General features: G+C 36.7%; 1 pseudogene; it reads right to left on the bottom strand.

Annotated features, from left to right (window-relative positions):
• Positions 1 to 633: 633 nt before the first annotated feature.
• On the bottom strand, positions 634 to 5653 carry LOC105821011 (annotated as a pseudogene).
• Positions 5654 to 25682: the final 20029 nt, after the last annotated feature.

Genomic DNA, 25682 nt, shown 5'->3' with positions numbered 1-25682 from the left:
TTCTTCAAAATTTTTGCCTGATTCACAGCTACCCTCACCTGTATCCATTTCTGTTACCCTACTACATTTTATGCTTTTAGAGTCTAGGAATGTTAACAACATCAGCAAACAACAGCAGGAGGCAACCCAAAATGTCTTGAGTCGTAGTGTCACTGCTGACTACATTTAAAAATTTTTTTAATTATTTAAGACCTTTATTAACAGGTGCTTGCAGTTTGTTGACTTTTTTTAAAAAGTCAAGTTGTAAACTTTTGTTACAAATTAAAAATGAAGTTCTTTACATCTCTCCCTAAGCAAAAAAAAAAAAAAAAAAAAAAAAAGTTCTTAAAAAATCTCAACTTGACCAGATACGAAACAATTTAAAGACCTTTAAAAGTGTATTGGGGAAAACCAGACTTTTTTAAAAAACAGATTTGTTATTACCAAAAAAGATGTCTTTAGATAAAAATAATAAAAACCCCATGCTGCATAGATAATGCAGATAGTTGTAGTCATCTGGTCAACGGGCAGAAAGCTAAGCACCTAAGGTCTTCAGCTCCAATCATTTGTTCATTTCTTATTGCTGGAATTTCATATTCATTTCTTCTTGTTGGATGACTAAACCAGATGATGGTAGAGATGGTAAGCTGGCATTTACTCAGCCCTGCCATGCTCAGCCTTGGGAGTGGATGAATTCTCAGTTGATGGATTGGCTACTTTTCTCTTTTTGCCATTTTGTGGTTGAGGGTTTTCTGGGCACCTGTGTTGGTAATTGAAGTTGTGGCGGTACCGGTGTTGAGGTGGTTGCTGACCTTGGGTCTTCTCTCCTTGATTCTCTTTATCTTCTTCATTGCTGTCCTCTCTGGGCTGTCTTTGGCCAGGAGGGTCCCCATGGCGTCGTGGTCTATAACCCTGACACACATTCTGTCTTACTGGTCTGCCTTGTTCTCTTGCACCCTAGTTGTCAGCACCCTCCATCACTCCTCCCTGCACAGGAGGGTTGTGATACTGTGGTCAGTGCCCATGTGATGTCTGCATGTAGTAAGGTGGGAACCTTTACCTGCGATACAGCCAGCATTGTTGGGCCTGGCCTTCCGGAACACTCTCTGATCCTTTGTTCTTTTCCCCACTCTCACTATCCTGGTGATTCCGTGGAGGACCCCTGCGACGTGGATAGCGTCTGTAATGGTTACAGCCTGCTGCGTCTTTACTGCCTTGAATTGGAACTCCACCAGGGCCTGTAACATTTGCTACTTCTGCACCCCTTTCTCCTTTAGCAACATCACACTCCACAGCCTCTCCATCTCCTACACTGTGAAGGTACTTCCTGGGCTTATTCTTCTTTATGGCAGTCTGGTGTACAAATACATCTTCCTTGGTGTCATTCCTGTTGATGAAACCATATCCATTTCTTGCACTGAACCATTTTACTATTCCCAAAACCTTTGTGATGACTTTATTGTCCCCACTGGCAGGTACCCCTGTGTGAGGCTACCTGGGCCACCCCTCCCTGTCCAGGTGCCCGTGGTGCCGGGCTTGGTGTTGGTAGCACTGAGGGTGGGGATGGCAGGCAGCTGCTGAGTCTCAGTGGTACAGCCCGTGGGTGCGATGATGGTGAGGCAGCTGCTGCTTCTCCCCAGGTGTGGTGGTAGTTACTAGGCTGGTGCTGGGGCTGCTCAGGGATCTCTGGGCTCCGCTCTCTGATCCTGCTACCGATTGAACTCTGGCTATATTATTGGCCAGATAACTTTTTGCTTAAACTGTTCCATCAAACGATTATATGCATTTCTTTACAATGTATTGACAGAAGAACTAAATGGCAATGATTTATTGTGCTCATAGGCATTATGTTGATTAGTTATGTGATTTTTAGGCAAATTTCTTTACCTTTCTGAGTCTGTAAAATGAGGAAATTGGACTAGATTTCTTACAGATCTATTATATATTTTTCTGTGACAGATCCATATTTCTTTGAAAAGCAAAAAGAAATTGGTGTTTGACATTAAATGAATAAGGAAATGGGACATGTATTTATGTACATATTTTTCATTCAACATCAAAGTAATTTAATAGGGTCAAGGCCTGATAATTTAAGCCACTATTCCTTGGGGAAAAGTGGAAACTAAACACAATTGTTACTGTAAGACTTAGGACTCTAGCTTCTTGTAGTTTGATCAGCTTAAATTTAAGACTTTTGAATTGTAGTAGTGGATTGAGCACTTAAAAATAGACTTTAGTTTTAATTCATAATGGGATCTGAGGATTGGAAGGAATCATAAAGTTGGTCTAAATCAACTGTCAGTTCAGTGGTACTTTTGATTCACTATCCTAACATCCCAATCTCTGATGAAAGGTATCCCAAGGCAGGACATCCTACTTTTAGTTGGCAGTGACTCAGAAAGATGTACTAATATGTGCAACATATATCCTTCATTCATTCATTCTACTTCTGCCATTTGGAATGATACAAAACTAGCATAATTTTTCTGTGATGTCCTAAAAGTATTTGAAGGTAGCATGGTTAACTTATGTACTGCAGTCTTTTTTTTTCATAGCAATATGATGGAACTGAGCCTGGTTAATGTGGAGAATAAAAATCTCTGCATAGAGATGGGGTATACACTTTTGCTATTTATTTATTAAATTAATAAAATTTCATGGTTAAATTCAGCTAAGGAAGTAATGCATTTTGCTCTGTCTCTTCCATATGCAAGGCAGATGGAGATAGAGGTGACATTTAATTTGATACAAAAAGCACCGAGGCATACTGGAATTTAGCAGTTAGATTGGATCTGGTTTCATGACTTTATGAATTCTAAGCAAAATTTGAAGTACGTTTTAGTGATGATATCCAGATGATGCTTATCGAATGATTATATTAAAATGTCTTTTTGGTCACAATGAAATGACTTAATGTTTTTAGTCTAATTCCTGCTGAATGTAAGGATGGACTACGATTGAATGAATAATGTTGAAATCCGGTAAGTTTCCTTTTTGTCCATGCTAAATTATACTAGGTTAGAGTGCTATTTTTGCAAGATCCTTTCTTTGTGATGAGTAATTATGTTTCTGATCCTTAGCATTGAAATATTATACTTTTGGAAGAGTTATTTTCTGAAGAGAAAGATTGTGGCCATAGTTTTCAAACGTAAAGCATTGAAAGGGTCCAGCTTTTTATATTAATCAGTCTTGTTACGACTCATTAATATGCAGTCAGTTACTTTATTTTAAACATAAAATTAACTATACATTTAAAGTGCTCATTTTGGTAAATTTTGACATATGTATATACCTGTGCCATCATCACCACGTTCAAGATATCAAAAATATCTGTCACCCCAAAAGTTTCTTTTCAGCCCTTGATAGGTCCTCCTTCTGTCCACCCACCCACATTGCCAGGCACTTAGCTGATCTGCTTCTGTCACTAGAGATTAGTTTCCATTTTCTAGAATTTTATAGAAATGGAGATTCTATAGTATATATTCTTGATGTGGCTTCTAGGTTATCAGATTGAAAAAACATAGTAGGTATGGGGTTCAATACTATCCACTGGAGATCTTGGAATGTACTGCCTTGGGATAAGGGGAGACTACTGTATTGAAGAGATTGTCCTCACTCAATTTTGTATTCCTGGCAACTTTTTTGAAAGTCAGTTGACCATAAATTTGTGGGTTTATTTCTAGATTCTCTATCCTGTTCTGTTGGCCACTGTGTCTGTTTTTATGCCAGCACCATACTGTTTTTTTTTTTTTTTTTTTTTTGAGACAGAGTCTCACTGTGTTGCCCGGGCTAGAGTGCCGTGGCGTCAACCTTGCTCACAGTAATCTCAACTGGGCTCAAGCGATCCTCCTGCCTCAGCCTCCCGAGTAGCTGGGACTACAGGCATGCGCCACCATGCCCGGCTAATTTTTTCTATATATTTTTAGTTGTCCAATTAATTTCTTTCTAATTTTAGTAGAGACGGGGTCTCGCTCTTGCTCAGGCTGGTTTCGAACTCCTGAGCTCAAACAATCCACCCGCCTCGGCACTCCCAGAGTGCTAGGATTACAGGCGTGAGCCACCGCGCCCGGCCCACCATACTGTTTTGATTACTATAGCTTTATAATAGATTTTGAAGTCGGGTAGTTTGATGCCTTGAACTTTGTTTTGCCCCAGATTGCTTTAGCTATTTTGAGGTCTTTTGTGGTTCCATATGAATTTTGGGATTGTTTTTTCTGTTTCTGTGAAAAATGATATTGGAATTTTGATAGAGATTGCATTGAATCTGTAGATCACTTTGGGTAATATGGACAGTTTAGCAATATTAATTCTTCCAATCCATGAACATGGGATACCTTTACATATGTTTGTGTTGTCTGCAATTTCTTTCATCAGTGTTTTATAGTTTTTAGTATACAGATCTTTCACCTCCTTGGTTAAATTTACTCCTAAATATATTTTTTGTGGATGCTATTGTGAATGGGATTGATTTCTTAATTTCTTTTTCAGATGGCTGTTAGTGTAAAGAAAAACTACTAGTCTTTATGTTGATTTGTACCCTGCAACTTTACTTTGTCAGTTCTAACAGTTTTTTGGTGGAATCATTAGGGTTTTTTGGATATTAGATCATATCATCAGCAAACAGAGATAATTTCACTTCTTGCTTTTCTGTTTGGATGCCTTCTATTTCTGTGGCTTTCATTCTGTTAACAGTCTCGCAAATAACAGAAATTAGTAATTTTAATGAAGTCTAATTTATCACTTTTGTATGTTATGGATTGTGCTTTTGTGTTGTATCTAACTTTGTTTAAGCCAGAGCCACAAAGATTTTCCCCTATATTTTCTTCATGAAATTTTACGTTAATAGTTTTGGGCTTTACCTTTACGGTTATGATCAATTTTGAGTTAAATTTTTGTATATGTTATGAGGTATGGATATGCAGTCATTCCAGCTTCATTTATAGAAAAGGCTATCCTTTCTCCACTGGATTACCTCTGCACCTTTCTGGAAAATCAGTTGACCAGATGTGTATAGGTCTATTTCTGTAGTCTCGATTTTGTTTTATTGATCTGTTTGTCTCTTCATGCTAGTACCACACTGTTGATTTTTACAGCTTTATAATAAACCTTGAATTCACATAGTATAAGGTTTCTAATGGCATTCTTTTTCAAAGTTATTTTCACTATTCTATCTTTTTTGCATTTCTGTGTGATTTTAGAATCAACACGTCAATTTCTACAAAAAGTCTGCTGGGATTTTAAGTAGAATTGCGTTGACTCTATTGCTCAAATTGGGGAAAATTGACATGTTAACGCCATTGACTGCATTGATCTATGAACATAGTATATCTCTCTATTTGTCTTTGCACATCATTTGATAATTTAGTCATATTTCATATTTTTGATATTATAAATGAGCTTTTTTACAGTGTCAGTTTCTGATTGTTTTTTGAACAATTGTTTTATAGAAATAGAGTTGGTTTTTGAGTATTGATCATGTATCCTGCAGCGTTCCTAAACTCACTTATTAGTTGTATTAACAGTAGTCTTTTGGTTTTCCCAATTTCGTTACAAGATTTAGCATAGCCTCTTAGTTCCTTGTCAGCTTTGAGTTGAAGAAATGCGTAAGCTTACAAATTGTAGTATCAGTACCTTGCAATGAGTGATGTGCAGCATCCCCAATATTTGTCTTCATTTTTCTTTTAATGAAATATTAATATTCCTCATAATATGGAGCCTTGACATTTCAGGCTACTGTTATTTAAATAGTTGAATTTATAGGCAATTTCAGCCAAGTATTTGATTCTGAGGGAGGAATTGCTATTTGTTTTCATGGCTGGAATTCTAAGAATCTGTTCAAATTATGTATTTTGGAGGGAGAATCAATTGCCTTGCTGATGATTTTGGGAGACAAGGAGAGTATATGGTAAGAACTTTCATGTTTGTGGCTTGAGCAAAACTGTGTGGATCATGGTATGATTTACTGAGATGAGGAAGAATGAGGAGGCAGTGGATTTAGGATTATCAATTCAGCTTGGACAGGTTAGATTTTAGGCCTGTTTCCCTACTGTGTTAAATGCTTATAGGTTTATTTGGATGCTTGTAAATGAAGAAATATATTTTAGGTTAAAAACAGGCCTGAGGTCACATAGCTAGTCATTTGCAGAATTAGAACCCAAGTCTTGGGTACTCTGATTAAGCCCATGTTGTTATTCCCTTATGCTATATTATATCCTCAGGGCAGAAAAACATGCATGGCTTTGGCAATAATAAAATGTTCCCTGGGAGCTATTAGAAATACGTAGCAGAGTTTGGAAGCTCAGATGCCTATGGGGTCCAGGCAGGTAACTGTGAGCCAGGTTGTAACATAAAAGAGTGGTGTTGTCTTTGGAGAACTGCAAAGTCCATGCCCCACCTAAAGGGTTAACTGCTAATCAGCTCCAGCACATTATTACCATGTGGGAACATGGCTCTAGTATTGCCAGATTTTCTCATTTTTCAAGAGAGCTCAGAAGTCTTGATTTTTCTTGTGAAATTTTCTGATTTATAAATGTAGGTAACTGTCCTTTAACACACTGTGTAGACCAACCTTGTGTGGGTCCAGCAAAGATATCTGTCTGCTGAATTCTGCTTACTGACAATGTTTGGTAGGGTTGTACCTGGTATACTGTGGAAGCAACAATAAATTTATATGATGGGAAAAGGGTGGTAACCACATATAATAAGCACATTACAAGTGTTGAAATGTAGGTTGCTTAGTTTAAACATGGTGCTTAGTCTAATGTTTGAGTTCAGTTTTCTTATGGATCAGTTAATTATAGATGGGAGAAGGGGAATTGCTCCCTGCAGCTTTTTGGCTCCTAATTGCGTGCTTTCATTTGCAGATAGGGCCAGTTTGGAGTGTGTGGATTTTTGAGTGAAACCTCAACCCCAAATGAGAAGAAACCTTCAAGGAACAACTACTGGCAGTGAGTCTGCAGAGTCATCTGTATGCATAATATGGAATGTTCTCAACCCAGGCATAGTTGAGTGGGTGGCTCCATTGATGCGGAGTGGTAAGTCTGATTGTCCCCACTGATAATTAAATAATCTAAATCCTTTCCATAAAAATAGGACTACTTCTGCATTCTTAGCATTTACTGGTGAATAGTAAGTTAATTTTTGTATCACAGGGAAAGACAACAGTGCAGTTTAAGAGAATTCTTTATCTCTAACAGTGTATTTAATGTATGATTTCAAAATTCGGCTTTCTTCTTCCAGTTAGGCACATCTCTTCCTTTGTTTTGTGTTTTTCTTTTTTATTTCTTCTTCATTCCAAGGCCGGAAATATTCTTGAAATATTCAGCCAACACTGAAGTGTTGGTCATGATGGTTACTGGTATCCATTCTAATCTTAGTTGTAGTGGATCTCATTCCCCTTGGAAGTGATCGTTTTAGTAATGGACATGAGAGACAGTTTTGGCCTATGGGAGGTAAAAGAGAAATCTGCAAGAGGCTTCTGGGGAAGGTTTTCTTGCATTTGAGAAAAGGAAGAAAAAAATGGTCCCTCTTCTCTCCAGGTCTTGTTTTATTTGGATGTGACATCTGGGACTGCTGTAGCTGTTTTTCTAGTAGCTTGAAGGTGATGCCTTACAGGAAGGAGGGCAGCACCAACGGAATTGCAGACACGTAGAACTGGAGCCCCGTTTACTATGCCTACAGCCACCCTACCTGAATTTCTTTATTGTTTAAGTACTTTTGCCTTGAGATTTTCTGTTATTTGCTATAGAAATCATCCACATTCATTTGATTTCTTCCTTTTCTGACTACCCCAAGTCTTGAGGCCATTCCTTTCAGCTGGGACTTTACTTAGTCACATAGGTTTTGATTTTATGCAACTTAGTATATTTACCTGAAATGCTGATCTTTTAACTGAATTAGGAGTGGAAGGTGGGAGAATGATCTTTTCAAGTCCCAGTGTTAATTTTTCCTCCCACACCCAGGGTCTCATGTCATTCTGGTTCTCTTAAACCTATAATAAACCACTGATTTTTAAGTTCTTGTATAGAATGGAATTCTGAACCACTTACTTCAGCTGCAGGTGTTCTCTACCCTAGGGACATAGAAAGTGGTTTGGAGTGCAGTTTCTGCCTCTGGGAAGAACTTTTATTGATCTCCCTGACAAGGATAAATTTGTATTGATACATAACATGGTTAGGCTGTAGCCCCGCTGCCAGACTCAGCTTACACTTTGTGCAGTGGCTTCCCTGCCCCTTATCAAGCACCACTGTTCTTTAGTTTACATGCAGCGCTGTTTCTCAAAATGTAGATCACCTATAGCAGGATCATCTAAAACCTAAAAGATGATTTAGAGAGTCACCATCGTAATTCAATATGTGAAAAATATTGTTCTTTTTTAATCAATAATATAGCATGATCCCAATAAAAATACCAGCAGGATTTTTAAGTATTAGACTAGCTGAATCTAAAATTTATAAGAAAAAAATAAACAAGATTATCCAGAAAAATTCTTAAAAAGAGGAAACTTTTAAAAAGGAACTAGTTCTCCCAGACATTAAAAGTATATTCTAAAGTTACAGTAGTTAAAACATCGTGATTCTGGTATATGATTAGATAGATTAGTGGTACAGAATAAAAATAGTCCCAAATTCATATGGAAATTTAGAATATAATGAAGGCACATTTCAGTGTAAAAAGGAGAAAAGGATTTTTTTTTTTTTTTTTTTTTTTGGCAGTATATCTAGCCTGTTAGTCATCAGGAAAAAAACCAGATCCTTCAGAGAAGGATAAGGATAACAGTTTTCCCTTTATATATTTGAAATTAGGGAAGCCGTTTAAGAAAACATTTTTTGAAAGATAGGAAATACAGGTATTCTGATGCATTGTTAGAGGAAGTATAGGTTGGTACATTCACTTAGGAGATTTGGGAAATATCTGCCAAAATTCAAAAATGCCTACCAAAGTTTAAATGTACATGTCCTTTGATTAATCATTTTCACTTCTTGGTATTTATCCTGCAGATAAATCCTTTAGATTTGGGTTTACTTCATCATATTCCCACATGTGTGAATATACAGGTTATTCTTTGCAGCATTTTTTCTAATAGTAAAATATTAGAAACAACTCACCTGTCCATCTGTCAGAGACTAGTTATATTGATATAAAAATGCAGCCTTTAAAAATTGAGGGAGGTAGTTTTTAAAAAGTTATTGCTATTGCCTGAATTTCAAGATGTAGTATGAAGTGAACAAGCAGGGTGCCAGTGATACATGATATTATGTAAAAATATTTCTTAAAAATGAGTATACATAAACTGAATATCTGTGAAAGGCTACAGAAGAAGCAAATGATAGTGGCTGTGTTAGAGGAGAACTGGTGGCTAGGGATAAGGTGGGAAGGAGATTTAGTTTTCATAATTAATATCTTGAATCTTGAATTTTGTGCCATGGTGATGTAAGACCTATCTGGGAAAAAAAAGTGATAACTTGATAAAAGTAAAAAAAAATTCCACCAAATTTTCATCTTTATCAACTTATCAGAATCTCCAAGGGTGAGATCATCCCCAATCTCCATTGGAAACATTTTTCCCATAGTAGTGGTAAAAACCACATAACATTGGTGTAGTTGAAGAATAAATTTTTAAAAACCCCACGTAACATGAATTTATCATGGTAATCATTTCTAAGTCTGTGGTTTAGTAGTGTTAAGCATATTTACATTGCTGTGAAACAGATCTCCAGAACTTTTTCATCTCGCAAAACTAAAACTGTATACCCATTAAACAATAACTTTCCTTTTCCCCCTACCCCCATCCCCTGGTACCCACCTACTTTATGTTTCTATGAACTTGACTACTTTAGATACCTCATATAAGAGGAATCATACAGTATTTGTAACTGGCTTATTTCACTTAACATAATGTCCACAAGGCTCATTCATGTTATAGCATGTGACAGGATTCCATTCCTTTTTAAGGCTGAATTATACTCCATTGTGTATGTACCGTATTTGGTTTATCTCTTTATCCCTTGATGGACATTTGGGTTTCTTCTACCTGTTGGCTATTGTGAACAGTGCTGATATCATCATGGGTGTGCAGGTATCTCTTCAAGACCCTGCCTTCAATGCTTTTGAATATATCCCAGAAATGGGATTGCTGGATCATATGGTATTTCTATTTTTAATTTTTCAAGGACCTGTAATCATGTTTTCCATAGCACCTGCACCATTTTACAATCTCACCAGCAGTGCACAGGGTTTCCAATTTCTTCACATCCTCACCAACACTTATTTTTTGTTTTTTTGATAATAGCCATCCTAAAGGGTATGAGGTGATCCCAGTCTATATTTTTAACAAGCATTTTAATAATGTATTTCTCAGTGAGCTATAATTGCACCATCTCATGGCAGCCTGGGTGCCAGCGGAAGACCCCGTCTCTTAAAAAAAAAAAAAAAAGCATGTATTTCTCATATACTTTAAAAAGCTTTATGAAGTTATGAAGTACACTTAAAGATTTTAGTTTGATTACCTAAAAAATGCAACTGATAGTTACTTTTTAGAGCTGTTACCTCAGTGTGCTTTGTCTCTGTAATTTAAAGTACATGTTGTGTAATCAGATTGTCCAGGGATAATACCCTTCACACTCGCCTACCCCCATTTTTTTCTTTTATTTAGTTAGCTATAAATGAATTGCCCAGGGAACAGACTCAGCTATGATATACTTAACCCCAAGATGTTTTGCTAACCTCAATTTTTTTTCTCTAATATAGTTAAAATTCTAAGGTTCTACATGTTATAAGAATTCCAATGGTATACCAACATTCAAAATATTATGTTTTAATAAAAAAACTGTCATTATTACTTTGCATGAGAGAATTTGAACTGTTTAGTTTTAATTGAAAATACTAAGATCCTAGTAAAAAAAAGGAAAAGAAGTATAAATTGTCCTAAAATTTTTTTCTCCATTTCCAAGAAAATTTTAATGGTGTGAGTGTTCTACAGCAAAATTAATAACTTATAGAGTATTTTGCATGTTATGTAAATTACTTGTGGTTTTTTGGTTTCCTGACCTGAAGTTTCTGACATTATTATTCTGGAACTGTTATTGCAGAGTGCCCATTCTTTCTGGCAGGTATTTATTCTTGAGAAGTATTATTTCTAAAATCACATCATTGTATGAGTATCCAGCTTTAACCTATGACTACATCATGAGTATTAGAAGACATTTTTAAATAACTTTTACCAGACTTTAAGGTTCATTACTGTGCAATTTTCTCCTTTATGACTATTTTTATTTGGATATTTAAGACTGAACTGCTGCATTTATTATGTTTGGTGTGTGAGTTGGTAGAGGAGGGTTCAAGTACTGGTATGGATTGGGAAGAGTGGGAGTTCAGTCCTCATTGTGAATTTTGAGAAGATAATGAAATCCTTTATATCCGTTTCCATAGACCTGCATTTCAAAGACTCACATTTTAATAAGAATTGGTTGTGCAGCTGCAACCCTGGCAACAAAGCCTAGGAGAAAAGAATTGGGGCAGCATTCCAGAAATCAAGGCAGGCACTGGTCTCATGTGGAGCTGAGCTAATGAATCAGATAAAAATATAAAGCATTTAGTAGAAATAAGACCAATACTTTCTTTGGTATAGTGGATGTTGAAAATTTTCTACACATTTTATTATTTAAAAAGTCCAAAGCTGTCATAAGTTGCACACTCAGTAAGAGTAGCTATGTTATGTTCTCTGTTAGTATAAAAATACAATAAATACTCCCTGGAAGTTAATATTTCTGTGAGTTATATCTAAAATGTCGTGGTTATTGGCCCATTCTTGGTGAACTCTAGACGTTTTCAAAACACAGGTTACCAAATTTGTCAGATTTTTAAAAACAAGCTTTGAGGTTTTAATAACTTTAAAAATTAAATGCACATAGCATTTAATATATAATATATATTATGTATATAATATATAATTATATATTAATGTCTTATGGTTATTGGACTCCATAGATTCCCTTACATAATAAAATTTATTAAATATATTAACCTAATACTATGACAATGACTATATAATCTATCATTAAACCATAATTTAATTATTACCTGGTTTTTATACAATTATGTTGCATCTGGGTTTTCCCTCCTATTATAGTAAGAAATATTACAATAAAACATTTTTGTCCATATAGGTATTTTGCTTTCTTTTGGATTACTCAGGATTATTTCTGTATTTCCAAAAGTGTTGCTAATGCATTAAATGTAAAAATTTTCAATAATTTCTGGCAGTGTGTATGCAGTTGGTAGTTTCTCTGCTTCTTTCCCAATATTGATTACCACATTTTAAAATTCATTGAATAGATATGAAATGGTACTTGCATTTTTTGGTTTTACTTTTAATTTCTTTAATTAGGAACTTTGAACATTGTAAAAGAAGCCTACCAGCTTCTCCTCTGTGGATTGTAAATTTTACATCCTTTTCCCATTTACCTATTGGAAATCCATTAGTTGTTTTAGGTAATAGCCCTAAGAATCTCTCAGATTGAATGTGGTAAACTTCTCATTCATTCTGTACTTACATACTAGTATGTGTCAGACTCTGTTAGAGGTTGAACAAAACATCATGATGTAGTTGCAAACTCCTAGAGCTAAAAGGACTCTTAGATAGTGTGTTCATTTTTCACCTAAGGAAACTGAGATCCCATTCCAAATCACATGATCAGTAATTAACCTTAGGAAATTGTGGTCGAACTGGAATTAAAGCTCTGTAGGCATTGTTGCCTCCATACTCTTCCATATATCTCCTCTTTGTTCTTCCAAATATGATACCAGATTTCTTCCCACTGCCCCCTGCTGCTTCTGCTATACTTGTGGATTCCTGTGGCCTAAGCAAATGAGCCTATCCCAGTCTTTTGGTTTAAAGAAGCCATTGGTTTATACCATTCCTTTGGCCACAGTGATTGGTTTGGGAATGACCAAGTCAGCCAAGTTGATCCAGTTAGAGGGTAGCCTTGAATTTTCATTACCATTAAGTTCTAAGTATTTTAAAAAATGTTTAAATGTTTTTACCTTTTAATCTGAATTATCTAATTGTATAGTTTCAAAACATGAGATTTTAAAAACCATCTTTTTGTCATTAATTTCTAATTTTATCCCAATATTGTAAGAGAATACAGTCTGTCTGGTATTGGTCCTCTCAAGTGTTTTGAGATACACTTTTTCTATTATATGACCAGTCTGTGTATATGCTATATGCTCATGAAAATAATAGGTATTCTCTAGTTTTTTTGCTTGCGTCTTCAATATCTCTGCTTATATTGTTCTCTTCTTGATCAATTGCTGTTAAAATTCTCAACTACACTTGAATTTTTACCCCCGTATTTGTGATATTTATTCCTGACGTATATTGAAGCTTTATTGTTTGCTGTGGATGTGTTCATGATGATGACACGTTTTTGTTATTTCAGTGTATAATGTCTCACTTTGTCCTTTATGATATTTATTGCCTTAAATTTTATTATGATTGCTACCTTTCTTTTGGTTCATTCTCATCTGATGTATCCTTCCTTAAATATGTCTTCTGTAGGGACTATATTGCTTTATCATTTTTTAACCCACCATCTAATCTTCGTCCTAATTTGTTTTTAAATTGGCAAGTTTAACTCATTTACATTATTGTAATTCTTCTTTTTTTTTTGAAACAGGGTCTTGCTCTGTCTCCCAGGCTAGAGTGCAGTGGCATCATCCTAGCTTACTGCAACCTCAAACTCCTGGGCTCAAATGATCCTCCTGCCTCAGCCTCCCAAGTAGCTGGGACTATAGATTCATGCCACCATGCCCAGCTAATTTTTCTATTTTTTGTAGAGATGGGGTCTCGTTCTAGCTCAAGCTGGTCTTGAACTCCTGGCCTGAAGTGATCCTCCTGCCTCGGCCTCTGTTGTAATTATTCTAATCGGGCTTACTTTTGGTTCTTTTCCCCCTTTCCTGCCTTTCATTGGATAGATTGAGTTTTTTTTTTCTATTTTTGTTCTTATGCTGGTTGCCCTTTAGACCCATTCCTGTTTATTTCTGCATATTTATTACACTTAAAGTAGCTTTTTCTTCCCCCACATATGAGAAATACTCTAGCACACTCTTCTGTTCTTAGGGTGTGTGTCCTGACTCCCCATCCCCAATGAATGTATTGCTAGTATTTTAGGTCAGAGTTTTTTTCAATATCAAGGCATTCGACTACTTTTACTTTGTTTCTTTTTCTTTTCAATATTCCTCTGAGATTGTGCTTAGTGGGCTTTATGTGACATTCTGAGGCTTTGTGTTCTTGAGAATATTTTTGCCTAACATATTGGAATGATATTTTGTCTGGATGTAAAATTCTAAATGTAAAGTTCTTTTAATTCAAGATTTTTAAAATAGAGGTAACAATCCCTTACGTGGAATTCCAAAATCAAAAAAAGATCTGAAAACCAAAGGACTTTTTATAACTCATTTGGCAACAAAACCCAACAAGCTGACATGAGGCTGTTTATGGCTTATTTGGCAGAAGAACCCAACCTGAACTGACATGAGGGTATTTATGGCTTTTATTCATCTCATTTAGTGTGAGTATTTACAGATTTTGCTTCAGAATATTAATGAGTTCGCTTATGGGTTAGTGCCTTAGACACTGCCCTGGATGTTACATAATATATGATATATACCATATTACTTTTGTAAAATCTGAAAAGTTCTTGTCTTAGTCTGTTTTGTCTCTCTCTAACAGAATACCACAGACTGGGTAGTTTATAATGAACCAGAAGTTTATTGGCTCACAGTTCTGGAGGTTGGAAAGTCCAAGATTGAGAGGCTGATGTCTTGCTGGGGCAGCAGGGAGAGAGAAAGTGAGGCAGTGGGGAACTCACCCCTTTGCGGTGCACCCTCCCTAATGGACGCTTACTCTCCATGCAGTGACAGTATTAATCCATTCATTAGGGCTGATCATTAGTCCCAACACTGTTGCATTGGATATTCAGTTTCCAACACATGCTTTTTGGGGGATACATTCAAACTATAGCAATTTTACATTCTGAAAAAAACCTCGCCTCAAGAAGTATGGATTTTGAATTTGGGTTACTCCATCTTGTATCCAGTGTTACTTACTGCGATATATAATCTTAATCTTATTCTTTTGCTTTGGCATTGGTCGATTCTTTTTTTCCAGTCTTTTTGAATTTTTTCTTTGGTAATCTTAAATTTTCTAGGAATAGTTTCCTCTGTTATTTGGCTCTTTGAGCCCTTATAACATTGACTTCTTTTATCTTTAATTCTGGGAAAGTTACCCTCATTGTTTCTTGAAATGCTTTATTTCTTCCCTCCTTCTGAAACTCCTATTATCTGGATATTGTCTCTTTTTTTATACTCAATATTTCTACTTGATTCTTTTTCGTTGTTTCTTGTTTTGGTTTCATAGTGCTTGTATCTCTCATTGACTTCTTAGGGGTACATTCTTAGATCCTCCATTCCAATAATTCTACTTCAGATGGCATAAATTGTTTAGTGTGTTGTCTTTCTTTTACAGTAGTTTTATGCTCCAGATGTATCTATTTGTCTGTATCCCTTCGGGGGGGTATTAGTTACTTAATCTAATGTCTGTGGGAAATTTGTGTCCGTCCAGGTGAGTTTAAGGAGAGGAAGGGCTTGAGTCTCAGGTCAACTAGCCACCTGGCACCACTGAAGTGCTGTTGAGTTCTCTTGGCTGATCCTGCATCAGGCAACTTCTGATTCAGGTTTGCTTTTTATACTCTTAAAATAAGTAATAATTGGGAAGAGATAGTGTCCGTAGATCATAATTCATTCTCAGCTCTGTTCCCCTATCCCCTGTTGTGCACGAATGGGGGCAGAAAAAGCTAATGCCAAGAGGCACCACACCTGTTTCCACAAGCTTTCCCCCATGGGGCTTTTGCATTGCCCTGATGTTATCTTGCTGCCAAAGACATCTAGGCTGTTGCTGCTAATTTCCGTGGTGAAGGGACTATCGGAGGAGGAGAGGCAAGGGCAGAATTCAAAGAAGCTTTCATCTAATCTGTCTTTTAACTCCTACCTCTGCTGCCCTTTGCTTCTGGTCACCAGTTTCCTCTCAGATAAGTTCAGTACAGCTTTTGGTATCTCCAGCAGCTTTTGTTTCTTTTTGTTGCTGCTGCTATTATTGTTCCTGGAATCTGGATTTACTTCTACGTTTTTTCCTTCCCAGGGTTGATTTTGTTGGGACCAGAAGCCTGTGATAGTTTGTCATCTTGGTAGGAATTGGATGACCTCATTTGGGCCAATAAAGATAGTTACACAAAGATTTCCTCAAAAACATGAAAATCTTTAGTTAAAAAGTGTATGCAAGCAAAATATATACAAACTAAATGAAAATAATTATGTAAGCATTCCTGTTACCTATTGCGGTATAACAAACTATCTTAGAACTTAGTGGCTTTAACGAGCAACTCTTATTATTAATTTATCTTTCATTTTTGAAGGTCAGGAATTTGGACAGGTATTGGCACTTAACTCTTTTAAACCTAGCATCAACAAAGGACATTCAGTGGTATTCAGCTAGCAGGTGGGCTGGACTGGGGGATTCTAAGTAGCTTTATTCACATGTTTTGGCTAGGGAGACTGGAAGGCTGGGTTCAACTGGGACTGTTAATCCATGTGCCTATGCATCATCCTTCCAGCATGGCAGTCTTAGGGTAACTGGACATCTGAGCAGAGGCTACAAGACTTTTTATGACCTTATAAGTTCCAACTCTTATTCTATAATTAAATAAGTCACTAAAGTCACCTGAATTCAATGTAAAGGAATCTGACTCTGTCTCTCCGTTGGAGGAATAACCAAGAAGAATTTTGTATTCCTCATTGTTGCTTTTGGGAGAATGTCCTTGGAGGTTTGGCTCAGGGAATCTTTTCCTTGTCCCTCCCATCTGAAGGGGATTCTTTGGAGTAGAGGGATATCGTATATGTCTTCTTTAGTTCATTTTTATAATATTTTTCCCTACAGTATAGATTTCAACTGAGGGAATGACTCCCCAGAGGCATTTGGAAGTGTCTGGAGACATTTTTGGTTGTCACAACTTGTGGGGAGGGGTGCTACTGGCATCTAGTGGATGGAAGACAGAGATGCTGCTAAATATCCTATAAGGCACAGGACAGTTCCCACAACAGTTATCTGGATGAAATGTCAGGAGCACTGAGGTTGAGAAGCTCTGCCTTAGAGCAATCCTGCAAAGGTGGCATAATTGTCATAAGTGAAAGCTTCCATTCAAAGAGGCTATAGACTAATGCCACTTATCAAATAAGTGGTAGAATCTAGTTTTTTTTTTTTTTTTTTTCTTTAGACAGAGTCTCACTCCCTTGCCTGGGCTAGAGTGCCGTGGCGTCAGCCTAGCTCACAGCAACCTCAAACTCCTGGGCTCAAGCGATCCTCCTGCCTCAGCCTCCCGAGTAGCTGGGACTACAGGCATGCGCCACCATGCCCGGCTAATTTTTTCTATATATTTTTAGTTGTCAAATTAATTTCTTTCTATTTTTAGTAGAGACGGGGTCTCGCTCCTGCTCAGGCTGGTTTCGGACTCCTGAGCTCAAACAATCCGCCCGCCTCGGCCTCCCAGAGAGCTAGGATTACAGATGTGAGCAACCGCGCCCGGCCTATATTTTTTATGTTGAAATTAATTAAGTATCTATATGTAAGTACCAGAACAAGTTACCATGTTAAATGCAATAAAAGATATGGTGATAATTCGGATTTTACTTTGACAGAGCTTATGAAAATCAGTATATCATAAATAATTATAACTTAAGGTAACATTGAACTAGACCTTAAAAAAGAATATAAAGGTAATGGTCTATCTTCAATTACTTTATGTGTCTGAGCTGTGATTTCTTCATTTTCAAAGTAATGATAATACCTCTTAGGATTATAAAAATTAAATGAGATAGTATTTGCCAAAGTGCATAGTATAATGCATGATTAGCACTCAAATTTTTTTTTTCATAGGGGTTTATAATCTACTTGGACTTTTCTTTATAACCTAGAGAGATTTTCGATCATGGGTTTCTTTCTTTTCTTTCTTTCCTTTCCCTTTCCCTTCCTTTCCCTTTCCCTTTCCCTTCCTTTCCTTCCTTCTTTCTTTCTTTCTTTCCTGTCTTGTAAACCATTTGAAAGGAGAATAGAGGATCCAAGAATATTGACTTTCTCATTTGACCCACTGTGATTTAAGTTTATAGACCAGAAATGGTCCCTGTACTTTGATAACTGATTAGTATTTTCTGTTTCTGAAATCTTATCATTGTCAAAGCTTTCCATTATTACAGGCTTTCCTTTGAATATGAAAGCGAAGATCCCATCACATACCACATTAAAAACTTTTTTCTCCAATACTGTCCAGGATTCTGACTACATAGGGTGATGTAAAAAGGCGTGAACATTTAAAAAATTTATTATTTAGTAACTATGTTGTACATGAACAAGTAGTCACAAACAGCGTGTAAAGAACAACCACAGTTATTTCTGCAGTGCTCAGTAGGCATCTCTTGTGTGATACCAGCACATGGCAGTCCCATGGTCTGATTCATCCTGGAGCCTTTGTAGCATGTCATCATTGATGGTCGAAGTGGCAGCCAGATGAATGCCATCAGTTCCTCAAGTCTGCATCATAGTCCCAACTCTAGTTTTCGTTTTACGTATATCCACTAGAAATAGTGTGGAGTGATAGATGGGAATCTAGGTGGCTAATGTTTCAGAGGCAGTGCAAAGTTTTGAGCAGAATGCCCTAACTACCACCGTGATAGGTATTCATTAAAGAACCTATGGGCTGTGAGAGAAATGAGGCAGAGAACCACCATCCTGTTGGAAAATGAAGTTGTAGAGACTTCACTTTCTAAGCAATCTAAATTTATACATCTAATCCTCACATAAATCTGAGGTAGATACTATTTATAAACTCCATTTTATAGAACAGCAAACTGGGCCATACTAAGGACCCTGCCCAAAATCATAAAGCCAGTGAGTAGAAGAATCCAGAATTTGAACTTAGTCTGTCTAGTTTCAGGATCTTAGATTCTAAACTGCTACACCATGCTGCCCTTTCCAAGCTTGTACCTACATACCAGTGTGTAATATGAATGTATATAAGAATCCCAAGCCAAGGAATTAAAATTTTTACTTGAACTTGTAAACTTCACTTTGTGAATTTCCAAACAGTAGCAAATGCAAACTTCTCTTTAGGGGTGCTTCTTCACACGGGTGCACTGGACTTGCACAGGAAAAACAATCCCTCAATCAAGATAAATTCATAATAAAATAAGGAAACAGCCCAACATAAGGGAGAGTCAGCAGATAACCCGAAAAGGATAATTAGATTATGAATTGATTTTTTTTTAATAGAATGATCAGAAAAACACTAAGTCTATTTAAAATGTCTAAATAAAAAACTAAGACACTACAGTAGGTAAATTTGCAAAAGAACCAAATAGGACTTATTAAAATTAAAATCATGATTCATTGAAATAAAAGTCAATAGTTGGGGGAAAAATTAATAGATGGGTTAAATAGCAGAGTAGAAACAGGTGAAAGAGTCCTAAATAAATAAAAATAAATCTGAAACTAGAGATTCTGTGAAATTAAAGCCAAATTCAAGGCAATCTTCAAAACATCCATAAAGAAAAAGAAATATTTTTTTGAGATGGGATCTCTTTATATCGCCTGGGCTGGTCTTGAACTCCTGGGTTCAAGCCTCCCTCCCACCTCAGTCTCCTGGGTAGCTGGGACTACTGGTATGTGCCACCAGACCTGGCTTACAATTTTATGCTCAAAGGACCAAGAATTAGCTTGAAAGTCAACATCTCATGAACAGTAGAGGTGAGAATGTCTGCAAAGAACTGAAGGAAAAGCACTACTGGCCAAGAATCCTATACTTAGCTAAATTATCATGCACGGATAAGGGCAAAACACAGTAGTTCCTTCTTATCTGTGGTTTCGCTGTCTTTGGTTTGTTTCAGTTACCTGCGATCCAACCACAGTCTGAAAATATTAAATGGAAAATTTCAGAAATAAACAATTCGTAGGTTTTAAATTGCATGCTGTTCTGAGTAGCATGGTGAAATCTCGTGCCATCCTGCTCCATCCCACCTGGGGCATGATCATCCTCTTGTGTAGTCTATCCACTCTGTGTATTCTACCTGCCTGTTAATGTATAGCAAGAAACATAGTACGGATGAGGTTCAGTATTATCTGTGGTTTCAGGCTTTCATTGGGAGTCTTGGAATATATTGCCCATGGATAACGGGGGACTACTGTATAGACATTCTGTTAACAGTGTTGTGTCTGGGTGAAGGATACATTGGAGATTTCTGTTCTATTTTAAAAACTGTTCTGGGAGTTTGAAATTATTTCAAAATTAAAATTAAAAACTATAATTTTAGATAAACAACTGAGAAGCTTACCACCTGCACATAACTATTAAAAAGTACATACTATTGAAAAAGTTGTTTAAGCACGTACTTTTTTATGAAGAAGAAAGCGGGACTTAAAAGTAAGGATTGAGAGGCAAGAAGCAATGGTAATCAAAAAAATTGGTAAATGTATTAATAATTATCATCAAAATCATTGTGCACTTACTGTGTGCTAAGTGTTTTATTTTCACAACTACCCTATGATATACTATTATATAGCATAGGGTTTTATTTTAGCATAGGGTTGTTGTGTTTTATTTTTACAACCCTGTGCTATACTCAGGAAAATACTATTATTTTCCTGAACTAAAGGATACCATTCTCTAGTTTGAAAGGGCTCATCCAGACCCCAGTACAATGATGAAAAAGGACCAAACCAAGTCATATCTTTATGAAATTTGAGAATTCCAAGGTAAAGGAAAAAAATATTTAACCCTTCCAGTGGGGAAATACATCACACACAGAGGAAAGAAAATTGGAATGTCACCAGACTTAGTAGCAGCAACTCTGGAAGTTAGCAGATAGTGAAACAATACGTTAAAAATCCCAAGGGAAAGATTCTTGATTTGGTGTTCTCTATTCAACCGAATGACCAGTCAGTTGTCAAATGCAAGAAGTTGAAACATTTTCCTTCTGTGTACCCTTTCTTAGGAAGCCACTGGAGTATGTGATTTTACAAAATAGGCTGAGAAAGATGAAAAGAAGAGGGAGACATTTTTAGAAACAGCAGCCAGTTTAGGAAAGGAGCCCAGGGAATATGTCTAGAGAGCAGTAGTCGAGATTGAAGCAAGAGGCTAGGTAATTCTGGGAAGAAACCAAAAGAAAATTTGAATCAGTACATTTATGCATATAATTACTGCAGCAAATTACCTGTTTATGCTATACCAGCGTAGTGCTATTTGCCATATTAATTCTGATAACAAATAAAAGCATCTTATATCAATACAGGTTAAGCATCCCCAATCTGAAAATCTGAAATCTGAAGTGTTCCAGAACCTTTTTGAGCACTGACATAATACTCAAAGGAAATGCTCATTGGAGCATTTCAGATGGAATTTTCAGATTTGGGATGCTCAACAGGGTTAGTCATGCGAATATTCTAAAATATGAAAACTGAAATCCCAAACACTTTTGGTCCCAAGCATTTTGGATAAGGGATACTTAACCTGTATAGCTCTTTATAACATATGCAGTGTCTTCTAATTTAGTCCTCATTTCAGACCTGTGAAATGGCAATGCAACATTCTATTTTATAACTGAGAAAACTGAGGATGGTACAGCTTGTCACTTGCCTAAGCTAACATTTCTAAAAATTAGCAAGTACTATAACTGCCACAGATCTTTTAGAGTCTGAATTCTGAACTTTTGATTCAGTTTCTCACAAACCGAGCATGTTCAGTACCTGAACTGATCGTCCAGTTTTTCAAATCAAGGCTTAACTACTTTTTTGTTTGGAAGTTGACCTAAAAAGCACTTTTGCAGCAAAACTGTTCACACAGGGAGAAAACTTATGTCTGTAGCATTTGCTTTAGGTAGGGAAAATGGGGGGGGAGGACTGATGTTGGTTAGTATTTTGACCAGAGGATACTACTATACTACACTTTTCTCTTGTGCCAATCTCATAAGTCAAGAGACTGAGCTTTTAATTCAGGGAAGCTCTGTCAGTCACCTGGTCAGTGGCCTTGGATAATTCACTTCAGGCTATTTAGTGAGCAAGTTCCAGATGATGTCATCTTTAAAGGTCTCTTCCATTTCTAAAATCTTATGTCTTATGAATCTGAGTTGGTGAAATGCTCTCTTGTGCTGTAGACCAATCTGACCCCTTAGTTATGTGTGGAATGTGCTAAGCTGTGTTTAAAGCCAAATTTAGATGTTGATATTATTGCAGAGTGACACTCCTTTTATTATCTAAAGATTTCAAAAAGTGTAAGGTTTTTAAAATGGTCATGTTTAAAGCAACTTTCAGCTCAGGAAGTGAAAGTAACTATTATTATAGTTATTATTAGTGGTAGTGTTGACATTTTTTGTGAAGAATTCAGCACTTCTCTGAAGGTGTTTATATATAAATGTGTTTTAAGTATATATAGTTTTGGGAAAAAATCCTAAAAAAGGAAGTTTGTTTAGAAAAGCAGGAGGATAGAAAATGTATTGATAGCACATTCCAAGGCATTTTTGAAAGATTTTATTAGTAAGATGAATATATTTACTTAACAAATAAAAACCCATGGAGTTGCAAACATACCCTTGGTTTGAAAATACATTTTAGGCAGATCTGTTATGTAGGTGGAAATACATGGAAGCACAAATTACTGTACTTTAAACAGTCATTCTTGAACTAGACAGTATGAAAGAGGAAATATTGTGAATTTCACTCTCAAAATAGTGCGTGGGAATGGGAAAATGTACATTTTTTAAAAATCCCAAAATAAATAGCTTTACTTTAATGGGAAGAAAATTTGAATTTGAGGAAATGCAGATTGTAAAGTATTTAGAATGGATTGTAAAGTGGGAAGCTATTTATTAATTTTAAGTACTAAATAGAAGGAGCACTTTGTTAAAAAGGAGGAGAAAAAGAATATACACGACCTTCCAGTGTAAAATGAGTATTTGAAGGTTGTTTCTGGCAAAGGTAATTTATAAATAAAAAGGAAATCACCTAGCTTTATATGTAAATAGAAAAATGTGATATTAATGGAATAAACCAAACAGTAGATTTGAAAACAACAGAGTTCAAATCCAGTAGATTTGAAAACATCAGAGTAGCTTCATCATTATCTGTATGTGCTACAACAGTGATGAGCATAAGGAATTTTCAGTTTCAAACAAAGGCCTATTTGTTTTCATAGAATTGGTTAAAAAGAGATTTCATTTCACAGTGACTTTTAATGGCCAAGGTCTGTGATCTAGGGTGAAGTTAAATTAAAATAGCACTGAAATAATGCTCATTATATTGTGAATTTAACCCTTTCCTCTTATATTCTTGCTAAGAAGAGTATATGGAGGAAATAACTGAAACATAATGTTCTTTTGAACTTATAAAACTTCACAGTGTTTTCCCAATTCAGTGGACAGAGAGACTGCCACTTCCTTGGGTTAGAGTTTGGGTGAGATAAGAAATGTTCATCCCTGCTTAAAGTAAGCATTCCAGGTTCTGAATTTTAATTGTGGCAAGGATGTAATTTTTTCTTCATTCTGATAGTCCTTGAACATACGCTTAAATGTTAACATGTCATTTTCCTATAATATGCTAGAACACTCACCCCTGGACTCTGTGGAGTCAGGTTCCCAGATTTATGCCTCGTTCCTACCTAGATTTGTGACATTGAGCATACATGCATTTATCTTCACTAAAGATCTTCATCTATATAGATATAAAAATAATTACCATTTCTGCCTTACCAAGTTTAGAGTCATGGCTTTGGAGAAAGCAAAAGGGAGGAATTTAATCTCATTTAATGTTCAGGGCTCTGTGATCTTGTAATATGGTTGTTATTTATAGTTGGCAAAACTTACAAATGTATGAGGTCTTTTTCAAAAATTTATAAATAAATGATTTATATTTTACCACTTGGGACAAAAATGTTAACAGTTCTTTGAATATTCAAATTAATACCTCTTTGGTATTTGATCTTTTCATTTCAAGGATAGTTCCTCATTCTGCCTCCCAGCCTACTTATTAAACTTTATATCCATTCTTCTTGCAGACATTGTCTGCACTTGTTGACTCTGCTGCTTGCCCTTCACTCGTCAACTGTATTCTGGTTTGTGCCTGTACTACTTCACTGAAACTGCTGTCGCCAAGGCCACCAGTATCTGTTTGCTGCAGTCTAATGGACTTCTCTGTCTTGCCTATCTCATTGGCAGATAATACTGTTAACCACTTCCTCCTCAAAAGAGGCTCTAGTGATACCACATTTAACTGGCATTTCACCTCCCTCTCCCTCCCTCCCCCCCCCCTCTGATAACAGCCAAATCTCCCTTGTGGACTTATCTTTCTCTACCCATCTTCCTTCCTTCCTTCCTTCCTTTCTTTCTTTTTTTTTCCTCCTTTTTTAAGAGGCAAGGGTCTCTTGCTCTGTCACCCAGGCTGGAGTACAGCTATGTACTTTGTAGAGACAGGGTCTCGCTATGCTGCCCAGACTGGTCCCAAACTCCTGGTCTCAAGCTGTTCTCCTCCCTTGGCCTCCCAAAGTGCTGGGATTACAGGCGTGAGCCACCATGCCCGATCTCTACCCGTCATTTAAATGCTGCTCTTCTTCAGAGGTCTCTGCTTCTCATGATACTGTTTTTCCTAGAGATCAGCATTCATTGCTTCAGTCATAATCTGCTGGTGATTCCAAGACTTTTCCTTGTGACATAAACCTGCTTCAACATAGCTTCAGGCTAAAAAAGGGAGATGTGTTGCTTCATGAAACCGATCCAGTATACAGGTCATACTGGTCTTTAGGGATGACTAGAACCAGGGATTTCTGTCATCTGGACTTCCTCTTTTGTCTCTCCTTGTCAGCATTATTTCAGAACCATCTTCTGCATAAGGTTAGAACATTGTCGACTTTAAGGATGTCCTAAAGTCAACAGCTTGGCAGCTGGGAAGAAAAAGTAGGTTTACACTCTGTCCAGTTGCAGGTAGAAAATTGCCCGACCAAGGATTTTCATTGACTCAGCTTGGTTTGCCGTGGTGGGAAAAAAAAGTATCTTGACTAACACTCATTCCAGTGGTGATGGTGGGGGCAGGAATCTAATGGCTCAATTCAGAAAAGGAAGCCTGACTTAACCCTTATCCATCTTTCATGTACAATTCTAATTTCATTGGATAAGGTGATAATTTTATTTATAGTTTTTGATGAGCTATAGCTGCTTGATTATCTGACTTCTCAGGATTCATTGCTCCATCAATTACTGAGTTGTCTATGAGAGTCAAGGACTCAACTGAGGAAACCTGTATGAAAATGATGGGTATTTCTTCTTGGAACTAGAAACTTATATGTTATAATGTTCTAATTAGTGGTTTTAAAAAATCAACTTATTAAAATAATTCATACTCTCGTGGCCATAAATAAGGTGCTCCGTGAAAGCAGGAATTTCTGTGTAGTGTCACTGCTGTATCCCTCGCACTCGACACGCCGAAGGTGCTCAAAAAATGATGTGTTGAGCCGGGCGCAGTGGCTCACACCTGTAATCCCAGCACTCTGGGAAGCAGAGGCGGGTGGATCGCTCAAGGTCAGGAGTTCGAGACCAGCCTGAGCAAGAGCGAG

This window comes from Propithecus coquereli, unplaced genomic scaffold (genome assembly GCF_000956105.1).
Source record: "Propithecus coquereli isolate 6110/MARCELLA unplaced genomic scaffold, Pcoq_1.0 Scaffold553, whole genome shotgun sequence".
NCBI lineage: Eukaryota > Metazoa > Chordata > Mammalia > Primates > Indriidae > Propithecus > Propithecus coquereli.
The sequence above is the reverse complement of the archived record's forward strand: the minus strand, read 5'-3'. Positions and strand labels throughout refer to the sequence as shown.